Below are 16,016 nucleotides of genomic sequence, written 5' to 3'. Positions count from 1 at the left end.
AAGCGGATAGTTGTATGCATATGGAATGAGCTGTCAGAGGAAATAGTGGGAGTGGGTACAATTACAACATTTAAAAGGAATCTGGATGAGTGTATGAATAGGATTCATTGAGATGGTTATGGGCTAAATGTTGGCAAATGGGTCTATGTTAGATTGGGATATCTGGTCAGCAGAGATGCGTTGAATCAAAGTGTCTCTTTCTGTGCTGTATGACTCTGTTTGTATTTCTCAATTAAAAAGCAGCAGGTTTGATTCAGTGGGTGATTTTAAAGTCTACAGCATTGATGAGGACTCCTTTGGTGCCAGAGATTTCGATGGGGCTGAATTTATTCATTGCAAACAGGGAGGCTTTCTTGATACAATATCTAGATGGTCCAACAAGTAACCAAGCAGTTCTGGATTTTATACTTGGGAATGAGCCTAGCCCAGTGATTGAAATTGTAGGGTTTAGGAAATTGAAATCATATAACGCCCTTGAAGGAATACAAAAGAAGCAAGAAAGAGCTAAAATGTGGAATAAAGGTGTGGGGGGGGGGGGGGGGGGGGGGCAGAGTGATCATGAAATGTCCTTGTATGCATGGAGCGAGGGGAAGTGAGTGTGGTCCTTAATTTGCATCAATATTCAGAAAGGAGAAGGACATGATGATGATAAAATCAGGGAGAGGTCCTTAATATTCTCAGGCATGTTGACAAAAAGGAGGAGGTGCTGGGTGGGTGGTTTGAAAAATAGTTTGTTCGAAAACACCCCAGGGCCTGATGGGAGTGTCCCAGGATACGATAGGAGGAAAGAGAGGAAATTGCTATGGGCCTGCAAGAGGTCTTTGTATCCTTGTTCGCCACATGTGAAGTCCCAGAAGCCTGGAGAATAGTCAATATTGTTCGTTTGTTTAAGAAGGATAACAGGGATAATCTAGGAAATTATAGGCTGGTGAGCTTTACATCAGTGGTAGGGAAATAATTAGAGAATTATCTAATAGTTTTGTTTCCTTATTTGGAAAAGCATGGACTTATTAGGGATAGTCAGCATGGCTTTGTATGGAGGATGTTATGTCTACATATTTGATAGTGTTTTTTGAAGAAGTGACAAACATGACTGATGAGGATCAGACAGTGGGTGTTGTCCACATGAACATTACTAAAGCAGTTGACAAGGTCTCTCATGGTAGGCAGGTGCAGAAGATTAAATCACATGGGATCCATGGTGACTTGGTACATTGGATACAAAATTGGCTTGGTCACAGAAGACAGGGGGTTACTGTGGCTGGGTGTTTTACTATCTGGAGGTGTGTGATCAGTGGAATTCTGCAAGGATCAGTGATGGGACCTCTGTTGCTTATCATATATGCAAATGATTTGGATGAAAGAGATTAATAAGAGAATGATCAGGGATAGCGGAGAGAACTTGTGCGTAGAGTCTGAGCAGATAGGGGAAGCCCTAAATGAGTTTTTGCTTTGGTTTTCACGAAGTAAAGGGACCTTGTTGTGAATGAGAACTTTGAGGAGCTGGGATACAGGCTTGACCAGATCAAGATTGATGAAGTTGATGTGCTGGAAATTTTGGAAAACATTAAGATTGATAAGGCCCCAGGGCCAGACCAGATTTATCCTAGGCTGCTCTGGGAAGCAAGAAAGGAGGTTGCCAAGCCGATAGCAAAGATATTTGCCTCCTCACTCTCCACAGGAGTCGTACTGGAGGATTGGAAGGAGGCGAATGTTGTTCCACTTTTCAAGAAGAGTAAGAGGGAAATCCATGGCATTAACAGACCAGTCAGTCTTATGTCTGTGGTCAGCAAAGTTTTGGAAAAGATTCTGAGGGATAGGATCTATGTCTATTTGGCAGTCAGCATGGCTTTGTGAGGGGCAGGTCAGGCCTTACAACTCATACTGAGATCTTTGAGGAGGTGACAAGACAGGTCAACGAAGGTTGAGCAGTGGATGTGGTGTATATGGACGTCAGCAAGGCATTTGATAAGGTTCCTCATAGTAGGCTTATTCATAAAGTCAGGAAGTATAGGATGCAGGGAGATTTGGCTATCTGGATTCAGAATTGGCTGCCTGACAGAAGGCAGAGAGTGGTTGTAGATGGAAAGTATTCTGCCTGGAGGTCAGTGTTGAGTGGGATCCTGCAGGGCTATGTTCTTGGGCCTCTGCTCTTTGTAGTTTTTATAAATGACTTGGATGATGAGGTTGAGGGGTGGGTTAGTAAATTTGCAGATGACACAAAGGTTAGAGGTGTTGTTGATAGTATCGAGGGCTATTGCAGGCTGCAGTATGACATAGACAGGATGCAGAGCTGGGCTGAGAAATGGCAGATGGAGTTCAACCTGGATAAATGCGAAGTGATGCATTTGGAAGGTCAAACTCGAATGCTGAATATAGGATTAAAGACAGAATTCTAGGTAGTGTAGAGGAACAGAGGGATCTGGGTGTGCAGGTACATAGATCCCTCAATGTTGCTACCCAAGTGGATCTGGTTATTAAGAAATTATATGGTGTTTTGGCTTTCATTAACGGGGGATCTTGTTTGAGAGCCATGAGGTTTAGCTCCAGCTCTACAAGTCCCTTGTGAGACCACACTTGGAATATTGTGTCCAGTTCTTGTTGCCCTACTAAAGGAAAGATACAGAAGCTTTGAGAAGGCGCAAAGAAGGTTTACCAGGATGCTGCCTGGACTTGCCTTATGAAGAAAGAATGAAAAAGCTCGGACTTTTCTCTCTGGAGAGAAGGAAGAAGAGAGGAGACCTGATTGTGGTATACAAAATAATGAGAGAAATAGATGGAGTCAATAGCTAGAGACTCTTCCCCCAGGCAGGATTGACAGGTTCAAAGACTCATAGTTATAAGATATTAGGGGAAAGCTCAGAGGAGATGTCAGTGTTAGGTTCTTTACGCAGAGAGTAGTGAATGCATGGAATGCATTTCCAGCGGTGGTGATGGAAGCAGAGTCATTAGGGATATTTAAGCGACTGCTGGACAGGCACATGGAGAGCAGTGAGTTGAGGGGTGTGTAGGTTAAGTTATTATATTTTACATTAGGATTAAACCTCGGCAGAACATCGTGGGCCAAAGGGCCTGTTCTGTGCTGTTCTATGTTCTATGAAAATATGTTCAGTCTGATCAGAGGATGTTGCTGAGAAGGATTCTGGGAGGAGTCATCGTAGTCATTGCCCAGGAGTAAATAGAAGGAAGTCAAGATTAGTGTGCTGTTGCTAAAGCACAGCAGGTCAGGCAGCATCCGAGGAGCAGGAAAATCAATGTTTCGGGCTGGGGCTCCTCAGGTGCTGCCTGACGTGCTGTGCTTTTCCAGCAACTCACTAATCTTCACTCTAATCTCCAGCATCTGCAGTCCTCACTTTCGCCTAGTTAATAAAAGGAAGACAACTTTAGCAGACTGAATATTTTAAGAAGGGCTGCTTTGTGGGTGTAGTGCTGCTGGAGTTGAAGTGTAAGCTTACATCAATACTGGGCCTCAGTGAGGAGGGCGAGCAGCGGTGAGGTAAGGCCGTTGGAGGAGGAGCAAACACCTACAGCTGCTCAAGACCAGAGGGTAAAGGAGAAGCAGAAGGACATATACCCGTGAAGTCACAAGCATCAGGTAAGTGAGTGACTGGTGAATAGCTTTTCTTCTTTCATTTTCTCTTCACTGTGCTCCTGTTGTTGACTGAAACGTTAAGTCATGGCAGGAGATCCAAGACCCGTGTCATGCTCCTCCTGTGCAGAAACTCAGAGACCATTCTGATGTCCCTGACTCCTTCACGAGCAGAAAGTGAGCCCAACTGCAACTCCTGCCTGACCGCTTGACAGCTCTGGAGCTCCGACTGGATTCACTGTGAAGCATCTGTGATGCTGACTGAGTCGTGGATAGCAGGTTCAGTAAGTTGGTCACACTGCAGATAAAAATTACTGAGAAAGATAGGGACTGGGTGACCATTAGACAGAGGAAGAGTTCGATGACAGTGCAGTTGTGTCCTGTCATCAATACCCTCCATAACAGGTATAACTATTTTGGATACTGTTGGGGGAGGTGGCTCACCAGGGGAAGTTGGTAGCAGCTAGATTCATGGCACAGTGGTTGGCTCTGCTGCACAGGAGGGCAGGAATAAGAGTGTCAGGGCTGTAGTGATTGGGGATTCAATTGTAAGAGGATTAGAAAGGTGTTTCTGCAGTTGTAAATGAGAGTCTGGGATGGTATGTTGTTTCCCTGTTCCAAGGGTCAAGGATGTCTTGGAACTGCTGCAGAATATTCAACAAGGGGTGGATGAACAGCCAGCCATTGGAGGGCATATAGGCACCAATGATCTCAGTGAAAAACAGGACAGGATGAGGTCCCACAATCTGATAGAGAGTTTGGAGTTAAATTAAAAAGTAGGATCGCAAAGGTAGTAATCTCAGGATTGCTACAATTACCACGTGCCAATCACCAAGAAGAGATCTCTAACTACCACCCCTTGACATTCAATGGTGTTACCATCACTGAATCCCCCACTGTCAAAATCCTTGGAGTTACAATTGACTAGAAACTAAATTAGACGCACCACATAAACACAGTGACTACAAGACGAGGGATACTGCAGCGAGTAACTCATTTCCTGATAGCCTGAAGTCTATCCACCATCTATCCACACGATGAGAGAACACTTTGGTGACAGTGACCACAACTGCCTCACATTTAGCATAGCCTTGGAGAGGGAAAGGAGCAGTTACCGAGGGAAGATAATTAATTGGGGAAAAGGAAATTATGATGCTATCAGACAGGAGTTGGGAAGTACAGACTGGGAGCAATTGTTCCACAGAAAGGGCAGATGTGTTTAAGGTGCGGTTGTTGCGAGTGATGCACAAATTTGTTCCTCTGAGACAGGTAAGAAGGGGTAAGATTAAGGAACCTTGGATGATGAGAACAGAGGAGCTTCTCATCAAAAGGAAGAAGGCAGCTTATGTAAGGTGGAGGTAGCAAGGATCTAACACAGCTTTAGAGGATTACAGGCTGGCTAGAAAGGAGCTCAGAACTAGACTGAGGAGAGCCAGGAGGGGGCATAAAAAAGGCTTCGAGGAGAAAGTGAGGACTGCAGATGCTGGAGATCAGAGCTGAAAATGTGTTGCTGGAAAAGCGCAGCAGGTCAGGCAGCATCCAAGGAGCAGGAGAATCGACGTTTCGGGCCTGAGCCCGAAGAAGGGCCCTTCCTGAAGAAGGGCTCATGCCCGAAATGTCGATTCTCCTGCTCCTTGGATGCTGCCTGACCTGCTGCGCTTTTCCAGCAACACATTTTCAGCACAAAAAAGGCTTGGCAGGAAAGCTTAGGGAGAACCCAAAGGCATTTTTCTCAGACATGAGAAAGAAGAGAATGATCAGGGAGAAGGTATGGCCAATCAGGGATAGCGGAGGGAACTTGTGCGTGGAGTCTGAGCAGATAGGGGAAGCCCTAAATGAGTTTTTGCTTTGGTTTTTACGACAGAAAGGGACCTTGTTGTGAATGAGAACTTTGAGGAGCTGGGTTGCAGGCATGACAAGATCAAGATTGATGAAGTTGATGTGCTGGAGATTTTGGCAAACATTAAGATTGATAATTTCCCAGGGCCGGGCCAGACCAGATTTATCCTAGGCTGCTTGGGAAGCGAGAAAGGAGGTTGCTAAGCCACTGGTGAGGATCTTTGCCTCCTCACTCTCCACGGAGGATTGGAAGGAGGCAAATATTGTTCCCTTTTTCAAGAAGGGTAATAGGGAAATCCCTGGCAATTACTGGCCAGTCAGTCTTACGTTTGTGGTCAGCAAAGTGTTGTAAGGAATTCTGAGGAATAGGATTTATAACTATTTGGCAAAGCATAGTGTGATTAAAGGCAGTCAGCATAGCTTTGTGAGGTGCAAGTCATGTCTCACAAATCTGATTGAGTTCTTTGAGAAGGTGACAACACAGCTCAATGAAGGTCAAGCAGTGGATGTGGTGTATATGGACTTCAGCAAGGCATTTGATAAGGTTCCCCATGGTAGGCTCATTCATAAAGCCAGGAGGTATGGGATTCAGGGAGATTTGGCTATCTGGATTCAGAATTGGCTGCCTGACAGAAGGCAGAGAGTGGTTGTAGATGGAAAGTATTCTGCCTGGAGGTCAGTGTTGAGTGGGATCCTGCAGGGCTGTGTTCTTGGGCCTCTGCTCTTTGTAGTTTTTATAAATGACTTGGATGAGGAGGTTGAGGAGTGGGTTAGTAAATTTGCAGATGACACAAAGGTTGGAGGTGCTGTCGATAGTATTGAGGGCCATTGCAGGCTGCAGTGTGACATAGACAGGATGCAGAGCTGGGCTGAGAAATGGCAGATGGAGTTCAACCTGGATAAATGCAAAATGATGCATTTTGGAAGGTCAAACGCAAATGCTGAATATAAGATTAAAGACAGGATTCTTGGCAGTGTGGAGGAACAGAGGGATCTGTGTGTGCAAGTACATAGATCCTTCGAAGTTGCCACCCAATGGAATGTTTGTGGGATGATTTCCTTGGCAATATGTCAAGAAACCAACTGGACAACAGGCCAACCTAGACTGGCCATTGTGTAATGAGAGAAGATTAATTAGCAACATTGTGGTGTGAGATCCTATGGGAAGAGTGACCATAATATGGTAGCATTCTTCATTAAAATGGAGAGTGACACAATTAAATCTAAAGTAGGGTCTTGAAAATAGTAAAGTTAATGTTGATGGTATGAAGCATGTATTGTATAGGATAATCTGTCCAAGGATACTTATGGGATTAATGGTGGATAGATAATGGCAGACATTTAAAGAACACATGGATGAACCTCAACAATTCTATATCCCTGTTTGGCAAAACAGGAAAGCAAGGAAGGTGGCTTAACCGTGGCTACCAAGGGAAATCAAGAACAGTGACAAAACCAAAGATGAGTTGCATAACTTCACCAGCAAAAAGCAGCAAACCTGAGGACTGGGAGAAATTTAAAATTCAGCAGAGAAGGACAAAGGCTTTAATTTGGAAAGGAAAAATAGAATATGAAATTATGCTTGTGGAAAACATAAAAACTGACGGTAAAACCTTTGAGTGATATGGAATCAACAAATGATTGGTGAAGACAAATGTAGATACAGTTAGAATCAGGTGAGTTCACAAAGAAATGGTGGACGACTTGAACAATGCAAGTTGTTGGAAAAGCTCTGCAGGTTTGGTAGCATCTGAGCAGAGAAATCAGTTAATGTTTCAGGTCTGGTGACCCTTCCACATAACAGTTCTAAAGAAGTGTTAATGGACCCAAAACGTCAACTCTGATTTCTCTGCACTGATGCTGCCAGACCTTCAGAACTTTTCCAGCCACTTCTGTTTTTGATTCTGATTTGCAGCAGCCACAATTCATTTCTTTTGTCAGTTGAACAAATACTTTGGATCTTCCTTCAGAAAATGCTAGGCGACAGAGGGTCAAGCATGAAGGAGGTATTGAAGGAAATCCTTATTGGTCAGGAAATGGTATTGGGGAAACTGATGGAATTAAAACCTGATAAGTCCCAAAGGGCTGATGCTTTGCATCCTAAAGTACTTAAGGAAGTGGCTCTAGAAATAATGGATGCATCGGTGATCATTTTCCAGCATTCTGTAGACTCTGAAAGTATTCCAATAAATTGGACTCAGCTAATGTAACCCCATTCTTTAAAAAAACAAAGGAGAGAATAAATGGGGAAATATAACCTTGTTGGTACAAAGGGCCTATTTCCATACAGTAGGGAATCTATAAGTATAGGCAGGTTAGCTTGACATCAGTGGTGGGGAAAATGCTGGAGTCAAACATTAAAGATGTAATAACTGAGCATTTGGAAAGTGCTGATAGAATTGGTCCTTGTCAGCATGGATTCATTAAAGGGAAATCATACTTGACAAATCTACTGGTCACATCTTTTGAGGATGTGACCAGTAGAGTGGACAAGGGTGAATTAGTAGATGTTGTGTATTTGGACTTTCCAAAGACTTTGACAAAGTCCCACACAGGAGATTAGTAATGTAAATCAAAGCTCATGGTATCAGAGGTAATGTATTGACGTGGATAGAGAACTGATTGGCAGACAGGAAGCAGAGAGTTGGAATAAACAGGTCCTTTTCAGAGTGGCAGGCAGTGACGGGTTTGGTATCACAGGGTGCAGTGCTGGGACCCCAGCTGTTCACAATATACATCAACAATTTGAACGAATTAAGTGAATGCCATGTCACCACATTTGCAGATGATACTAAGTTGGGTGGCAATATGTGCTGTGAGGAGGATGCAAAGAGGCTGCAGGGTGATTTGGACAGACTGGCTGAGTGGGCAAATGCTTGGCAAATGCAATATAATCTGGATAAATGTGAGGTTATCCACATTGGCCACAAAAAAACAGGATAGCACTTTGTGATCTGAATGGTGGCTGTTTATGAAGAGGTGAGGTGCAATGAAACTTAGGTGTCATGGTGGAATAGTCGCTGAAGGTTGGCATGCAGGTGCAGCAGGCAGTGAGGAAAGCTAATGGCATGCTGACCTTCATAGTGAGAGGATTTGAGTATCGGAGTAAGGATGTCTTGCTGCAGTTATACAGGGTCTTGGTAAGGCTACACCTTGAGTATTGTGTGCAGTTTTGTTCTCCTCATCTGAGGAAGAACATTTTTGAAGGAATGCAGTCAAGGTTCACCAGACTGATTCGTGGGATGGCAGGGCTGACATATGAGGAAAGATTGGATCAACTGGGCTTGTACTCACTGGAACTTGGATGAATGAGGGAGGATTTCATAGAAACATAAAAAATCCTGATGTGACTGGACAGGCTAGATGCAGGAAGAATGTTCCCAATGTTGGGGAAGTCCAGATCTAGGGGTCATGATCTAAGAATAAGGAGTAAACCACTCAACACTGAGATGAGGAAGAATTTCTTCATTCAGAGTTGAGAACCTCTGGAATTCTCTCCCACAGGAAGCTGTTGGGGCAAGTTCATTTGATATATTCAAGAGGAAGCTGGACATGACCCTTTGTGGATCAAACGGTGTGGAGAGAGGGCAGCAATGGGATACAGAAATTACATGATCAGCCATGATTCTATTGAATGGTCATGCAGGCTCAAAGGGCCAAATGGCCTACTCCTGCTCTATTTACTATAATTTTGTGTTTCAATAAGTTTGAAATATCACAAAAATTGGAGGAGTTTTGGATAGTCAGTAAGGTTGTCAAAAGATACAATGGGATTTTGTTCAGTTGGAAATTTGGGTCAAGAAATGGGAGATGGAGTTTCATTTGGACAAATGTGATGCATTTTGGGAAGTCACTTGTCAGAGGAAAGCAGACAGTAAATGGCAGGAACCTTATGAGAATTGAAAAACAAAGGGATTAGATATGTAAGTCCATAGCTCCTGGAAAGTGGCATTACATGTGAATAAAGTGGGAAAGAAAGCATACGGCCTGTTTTCTTTGGTTGGGGTGTTGAGTATAAAAATTGGCACGTCATGTTGCAGCTGTATTGCATTTTAGTTCAGCCACATTTGGAGTATTGTGTGCAGTTCTGGTCAGCACAGTGCTGCAAGGATATGGATGCTTTGGAGAGGGTGCAAAAGAGGATTACCAGGATGTTGCCTGGATTGGAGCGTATTAGTCTATAAGGACAGGGTGGACAAACTTGGATTGTTTTCGGAAAAGCATCAGAGGCTGGGGGATGACCTGATATAAATTTATAAAATTTTGAGAGTCATGGATAAGGTGGATAGTCAGAGTATTTTTGCTAGGATGCAAATGTCAAATACTGGCAGCAGGGGGTGAGGGGGAATAAATTTAGCAGAGGGAGAATATTTATTAATAATGTGTGAGGAAAGGTTTTTACACAGAGAATGGTCAGTGCCTGTATTGCACTGCCAGGGGAGATGGTAGAAACAGGAACGTTTTAGAGGCATTTAGACTGACACTTTTACAGGGAGGGAATAGAGGGATATGGGCCATGTGTATGCAGATAGGATTCTTTAGACTGGCATCATGGTCGACACTGATCTGCTATTGGCTTCTCCCTCAGCCACAATGGGGCAAGGAGAAGAGAAACCCCCAGGAACTACCTGAGCCAGCATGGGGTCTGAAGTCAAGCTCTCAGCAACATTCAACACAAAGCTCCAGGTAAATATGTTCGAAACTCCCAGAATATTATGATCACTCTTCCCTAGTCAGGTGGATCAGATGGCAGGAATATAATGTAGAAGTATGACAACATCTCAGCCTCAGTCCCAGTGTCAGCTGTGGGAGCTCATGGAGAGTGAGTTCCCCCGTCCCTTGAATTGTGCTCAATGCGGTTTCCTTTAACCTGAATCGAGCCAATTGTCTCTGAAATGGAGAGAGATGTGTGTGCCCCTTTGTGCTCTATGATTCATTCCCAATCCCTGGGAGATTCCCCTGCAGATGTGGCACCTCATAGAGCAATCTCCCTGACTCTGTTCATCCAGCACAATAACAATGACACTCTTGTGAGTCAAATGAAATTAATATCACTCATTCTGCAGTATAAAGCTCCACGTTTCCCATAAAATCATCTGCCCATTATCATAAATAAATCCTCTTTTCACTCGCCCAACCAACATTGAATCTGAGCTCAGCTTCCTCCCCACAGTGAATCCATCCCCGAGATCACTCTCCATCACCTCCTCAATCTTCTTGATCACAAACTGATCTCCAATTCATTCATTGGGCAAGAGGTTATTGTTGGAGCTGATTGTCATGTAAACTCTACTTACTGTCTACAATGAGCTGGCTTCCTCTCCCATAGATCCATCCCCAGACTGAGCAGTAATAGACCCCAGTGTCACTGGGCTGGACGTTTGTGATGGTCAGAATGAAGCTGTTACTGGAGAGGTCTCTGGAAGGCTGGAATCGCTCAGTGAATCCTGAGTACAGTTGTATATAATTCGATGTGTAATGTCTCAAGATCCACACTGTCATTCTTCCTGGTTGTTCCCGGTACCAGTAAACATCGGTGTCTGTCACTGCGGCGTTCCTCAGGGTGCACAGTAACCGGGCAGTGTGACCCTCGATGACACGTTGCAGGATCGGAGACTGGAGAAGGTCTGGGGCATTTACACCTTCAAAACAAAAAAAAAATCAATAAACAAACAGGAATGTGATTTTTCTAAATTCCCATATGGAATTAAAGGGACTCTCTCAGCAGTCTCAGTCCTATATTAAAGAGAGGGAACAGGTTGTCAGACTGAACTAGTTGTGATGGTTTAATCCTGATTGATATCCTGGCTATCAGTCACTGGATGCTGACAACAGTAATACAGATGTTGCTATAACAGTGACATGTTGAATTCACACTGTTGAACCGCTGTCTGACACAAGCTAACTTGCCACACAGTGCAATCCTTTTCCCTGGACTATTCATAGTGAGAGAGGCTTCCTGACAATCCACAGCAGATGTAAGGATTGCAACTGGGAATGGTCTGCTGCATTAGAAAAGGCAGCCAAGCAGCATTTAAAGGGGCTGGATTTCCCCAACGATCGACAGAGATACAGCCTCTCCAGCCTCAGCAAACTGAGGCCTCGCCATAGCTAAGGGTCCTGGAGGTCAGACTGGGGGAAAATGGGGAACCTCTCCCTCCATTCCCTGGATACAGGATCTTTACCACAGCTACTGCTGCCTGAAACAAAAGTAAAATGGGTAAGGGGGCTAACGTGGAAAATTAGAGATAGTATTAGATCCAAGGAAGAGGCAAATAAATTCCACTAAAAGACAACAGAACCAAGGAGTGATTGATTAATGATTGTGTCAGGAAGAAAAAATCATGTATGAAAATAACCTTGAGGGGAACATACAAACTGACTGGAAAGGTCTCTGTCAGGATGTGAATAGAAAAAGATTGTGAAGGAGCTGGTGTTAGACCGGGGTGGACAACATCACAACTGGTTTATTTAAAATAACAAGCTTTCAGAGCGCTGCTCCTTCATCAGTTGAAGACCAACAACTTGTGATCTCTAATAAACCTGTTGGAATATATCCTGGTATCATGTGACTTCTGACTGCGAGAAAAAAATTAGTAAAGATAAATGTCAGTCCCTTACAGCTAGAAACAGGGGATTTTGGTTCTGTGTTCACAAAGGTGGACACAAAGGACACTCCAGAAACATTGGGAAACACAGGGTTTCGTGAGAGCAAGGAAATGAAAGAAATCAAAATTAGTCGAGATGTGGTATTGGTGAAATTGATGATAAGTCCCCAGGGTTTAATAATCTACATCTCAGAGCACTTAAAGAAGAGGCCCTGGAAATAATAGATGCATTGATGGTCATCTTCCAAGACTCTACATTCTCTGGAACATTTTCTACAGATTAGAGGGTAGCAAATGGAACCCCAATATTTCAGAAGAAGACAGAGTTAAAACAGGGATGTTGTGTGTAGATTTAGTGTCTCCAATCATTCTTCTTGCTATTCCTCTTAGTTACTGAGACCAAGTGGGGAAGTATACCCACATGAACTCTTTGGCAGAAGAGTGGCTCAGTCTTGATAAACAGAGTGGTTTATGACATAATACTGAATAGTGAGTTACATTCCACCTGAGTGACGTGAGAGTCTCTGGGAGACCTCAGGCAGGACTTAAAAGGACAAGTTACTTTTTCACAACAAAGACCATCACAGTGAACTGAGAACTTAGAACTGGTTAGCTCCTCACAGTAACTGTCCTTTCTGTCCTGATGGTGGATCTTATGGTGTGATATGAGTTAACTCTTTCACGTTCTAACTGTCTCACAGGAATATCCACCTGGTAATGAAAAACAGTTCTCATAAACAAGACAATCTTATCCAGTACAGAAGATGAAACGTAAACATCAGTTAACCCTTGTACAGACAGCTAGAGCTAGTGGGGACAGGGTTGAGTGAAAAGGGAAATGAAACCCTCGACTCACTCTGTTGTTGCCCTGTCATAACCATCCAATGACTGTGAAGAAACACAAGGCAAAATAAAAGACAGCCTCAGGATTCAAACAGTGAGAGTGAGAACAGGAACAGATTCACAGGCAGCAGAGGAATTGTTTCCTGTCGTGGAAGACGAAATTGTGAAATTAGAAGCTGAGCTGAAATGTGACGGAGCAGACAGACCCAAACTAACAGGAAATGGATGAGGCAGCAGTTCCCACAAATAGATTCAGAAATCTGGAGCTCAGAAGCAGGAGGGAAGAAAGCAAAAGGAAGGGCAGCATTTCACAGAAAGGTGACTGTACAATGGGAACATCTATTGTCTCATCCATGCCCCTAATCTCCATGAGAAAAATTCATCGTTTGGACTCTAACCCACCCCAGTGATTCTTTGATAAAGTAAATAACTGTGTTTACTGGAGATCTGAAACACAACCAGAAATTGCTGGAGAAACTCTACAGGTCTAGCAGCATCTGTGGGAAGAAAACAGAGTTAACATTTCAAATCTGGTGACTTTTCATCAGAACCCCATCATTTCCTGCTTTTGTTCCAGCAATTCTTTGGCTGTTAGATTAGATTAGATTGCCTACAGTATGGAAAAAGGCCCTTCAGCCCAACAAGTCCACACTGACCCTCCGAAGATTAACCCACCAAGGACCATTCCCTGACCCCACATTTACTGATGCACCTAACACTGTGGGCAGTTTAGCATAGCCAATTCACCCGACCCGCACATCTTTGGATTGTGGGAGGAAACCGGAACACCCAGAGGAAACTCACGCAGACACGGGGAGAATGTGCAAACTCCACACAGACGGTCACCCAAGGCGGGAATTGAACCTGGGTCCCTGGCGCTGTGAGACTGTAGCACTAACCACTGAGTCACCATGCCACCCTTTTTTAGATATTCTACAGTGTTGAAACAGGCCCCTCGGCCCAATGAGTCCACACCGACCCTCTGAAGAGAAACCCACTGAGACCCATTTCCCTCTGACTAATGACCAAACACTATGGGCAATTTGCCATGGCCAATTCACCTGGCCTGCACATCTTTGGACTGTGGGAGGAAACCGGAACATCTGGAGGAAATCCACGCAAACAGGGGAGAACATGTACACTCCACACAGACAGTCACCCAAGGCTGGAAATGAACCCGGGTCCCTGGTGCTATAAGGCAGCAGTGCTAACCACTGAGCCATTGTGCCACCCCCTGTCTTCAAACTGTCACTAAAATCAATGATTGATCATTAATTAGTTTTTAAGGAGGCTCTTAAAGAGGTAAAGTGAGTTTGAGAGATGCAGAGGTTGAGAGAGTCAGTTCCAGAAAGCAGTGATCAGAACAATGAAGGTCCAACAAGAGTATTTTAAGTGTATTCTGCAAAGCCAGAAGCACCGGAGACAATCTTTACTCCACCTACACCTCCTAATGCCACAAAGTCACCATTTTGGCCCTGCAGATGTGCTGATGGGAAGCATTGGTTCACGTCCATGAGCCACAACCAATTGATCACAAAGAATAATGATAGAGAGTTAGTAAATCAGAAGGATCAAGAGGGATCCATTCAATCAGTAGCTGAAAATGTGTTGCTGGAAAAGCGCAGCAGGTCAGGCAGCATCCAGGGAACAGGAGAATCGACATTTTGGGCATAAGCCCTTCTTCAGGAATGAGTACAGTTTGCCCAGCAGGCTAAGATAAAAGGTAGGGAGGAGGGACTTGGGGGAGGGGCGTCGGAAATGTGATAGGTGGAAAGAGGTCAAGGTGAGGGTGATAGGTCAGACTGGGGTGGGGGCGGAGAGGTCGGGAAGAAGATTGCAGGTTAGGAAGGCGGTACTGAATTCGATGGATTAGACTGAGACAAGGTGGGGGGAGGGGAAATGAGGAAACTGGTGAAATCCGAGTTCATCCCTTGTGGTTGGAGCGTTCCTAGGTGGAAGATGAGGCGCTCTTCCTCCAACTGTCATTTTGTTGTGGTCTGGCGATGGAGGAGTCCAAAGACCTGCATATCCTTGGTGGAGTGGGAGGGGGAATTGAAATGTTGAGCCACAGGGTGGTTGGGTTGGTGTTCAGAGAACACCTCTGGGACACCCGGACCAACCAACCCAACCACCCTGTGGCTTAACATTTCAATTCCCCCTCCCACTCCACCAAGGATATGCAGGTCTTTGGACTCCTCCATCGCCAGACCACAACAAAACGACGGTTGGAGGAAGAGCGCCTCATCTTCCGCCTAGGAACCCTCCAACCACAAGGGATGAACTCGGATTTCACCAGTTTCCTCATTTCCCCTCCCCCCACCTTGTCTCAGTCTAATCCATCGAATTCAGCACCGCCTTCCTAACCTGCAATTTTCTTCCCGACCTCTCCGCCCCCACCCCAGTCTGATCTATCACCCTCACCTTGACCTCTTTCCACCTATCACATTTCCGACGCCCCTCCCCCAAGTCCCTCCTCCCTACCTTTTATCTTAGCCTGCTGGACAAACTTTCCTCATTCCTGAAGAAGGGCTTATGCCCGAAACGTCGATTCTCCTGTTCCCTGGATGCTGCCTGACCTGCTGCGCTTTTCCAGCAACACATTTTCAGCTCTGATCTCCAGCATCTGCAGACCTCACTTTCTCCTCCATTCAATCAGTAGACAGATCTCCAAGGGCGGATGCTGGATGGGTGATAATGGAGGTTGGGATAATGGGTGTGATGATGGGGGTGAGGGTTTATGGATGAATGATGATGGGGGTGAGGATGATGGGTGTGATGATGGGGGTGGGGGTGATGGGTGAATAAAGATGGGAGTGGGGTGGGGATGATGGGTGAGTGATGTTGGGGGTGGTGTTGGGCTGCTGGGTGAGTGATGATGGGAGTAGGGTGGGGCAGATGGGTGAACTGGATTGACACAAAGTACAACCCGGCTGTTCCATGACACCACAATAAGCCTGAGCCGCTGCAATTATCTGGCAGTTATCAGGTTCCTGCAAGCTGTGTGGGCAAGAGTGCAGTCTGCAGGGAGAATGAGCAAACTGACCATGATACCTTGGGACAGGGTGTGATTCATGTGGGGAGAGGAAATAGCAATGTTACTGTGGGAGGGGACAGTATAATGAGGGAGCGTAGATCCT

At 44.8% G+C, this 16,016-nt stretch overlaps 1 pseudogene across 1 annotated transcript in view; it reads right to left on the bottom strand.

Moving 5' to 3' along the window:
* Positions 1-16,016, bottom strand: part of LOC122552557 (immunoglobulin superfamily member 3-like) — a 162,317-nt pseudogene that overhangs the window by 28,316 nt on the left and 117,985 nt on the right. The window contains exon 6 of the transcript XR_015758331.1: positions 10,726-11,066. The product of XR_015758331.1 is annotated as an immunoglobulin superfamily member 3-like (transcript). The remainder of the gene's footprint in view (positions 1-10,725; positions 11,067-16,016) is intronic.

Source organism: Chiloscyllium plagiosum, unplaced genomic scaffold (genome assembly GCF_037043375.1).
Source record: "Chiloscyllium plagiosum isolate Xiang-an unplaced genomic scaffold, Cpla_swu_hap1 HiC_scaffold_10, whole genome shotgun sequence".
Taxonomy (NCBI): Eukaryota; Metazoa; Chordata; class Chondrichthyes; order Orectolobiformes; family Hemiscylliidae; genus Chiloscyllium; species Chiloscyllium plagiosum.
This window is presented reverse-complemented; position numbering and strand designations above follow the sequence as displayed.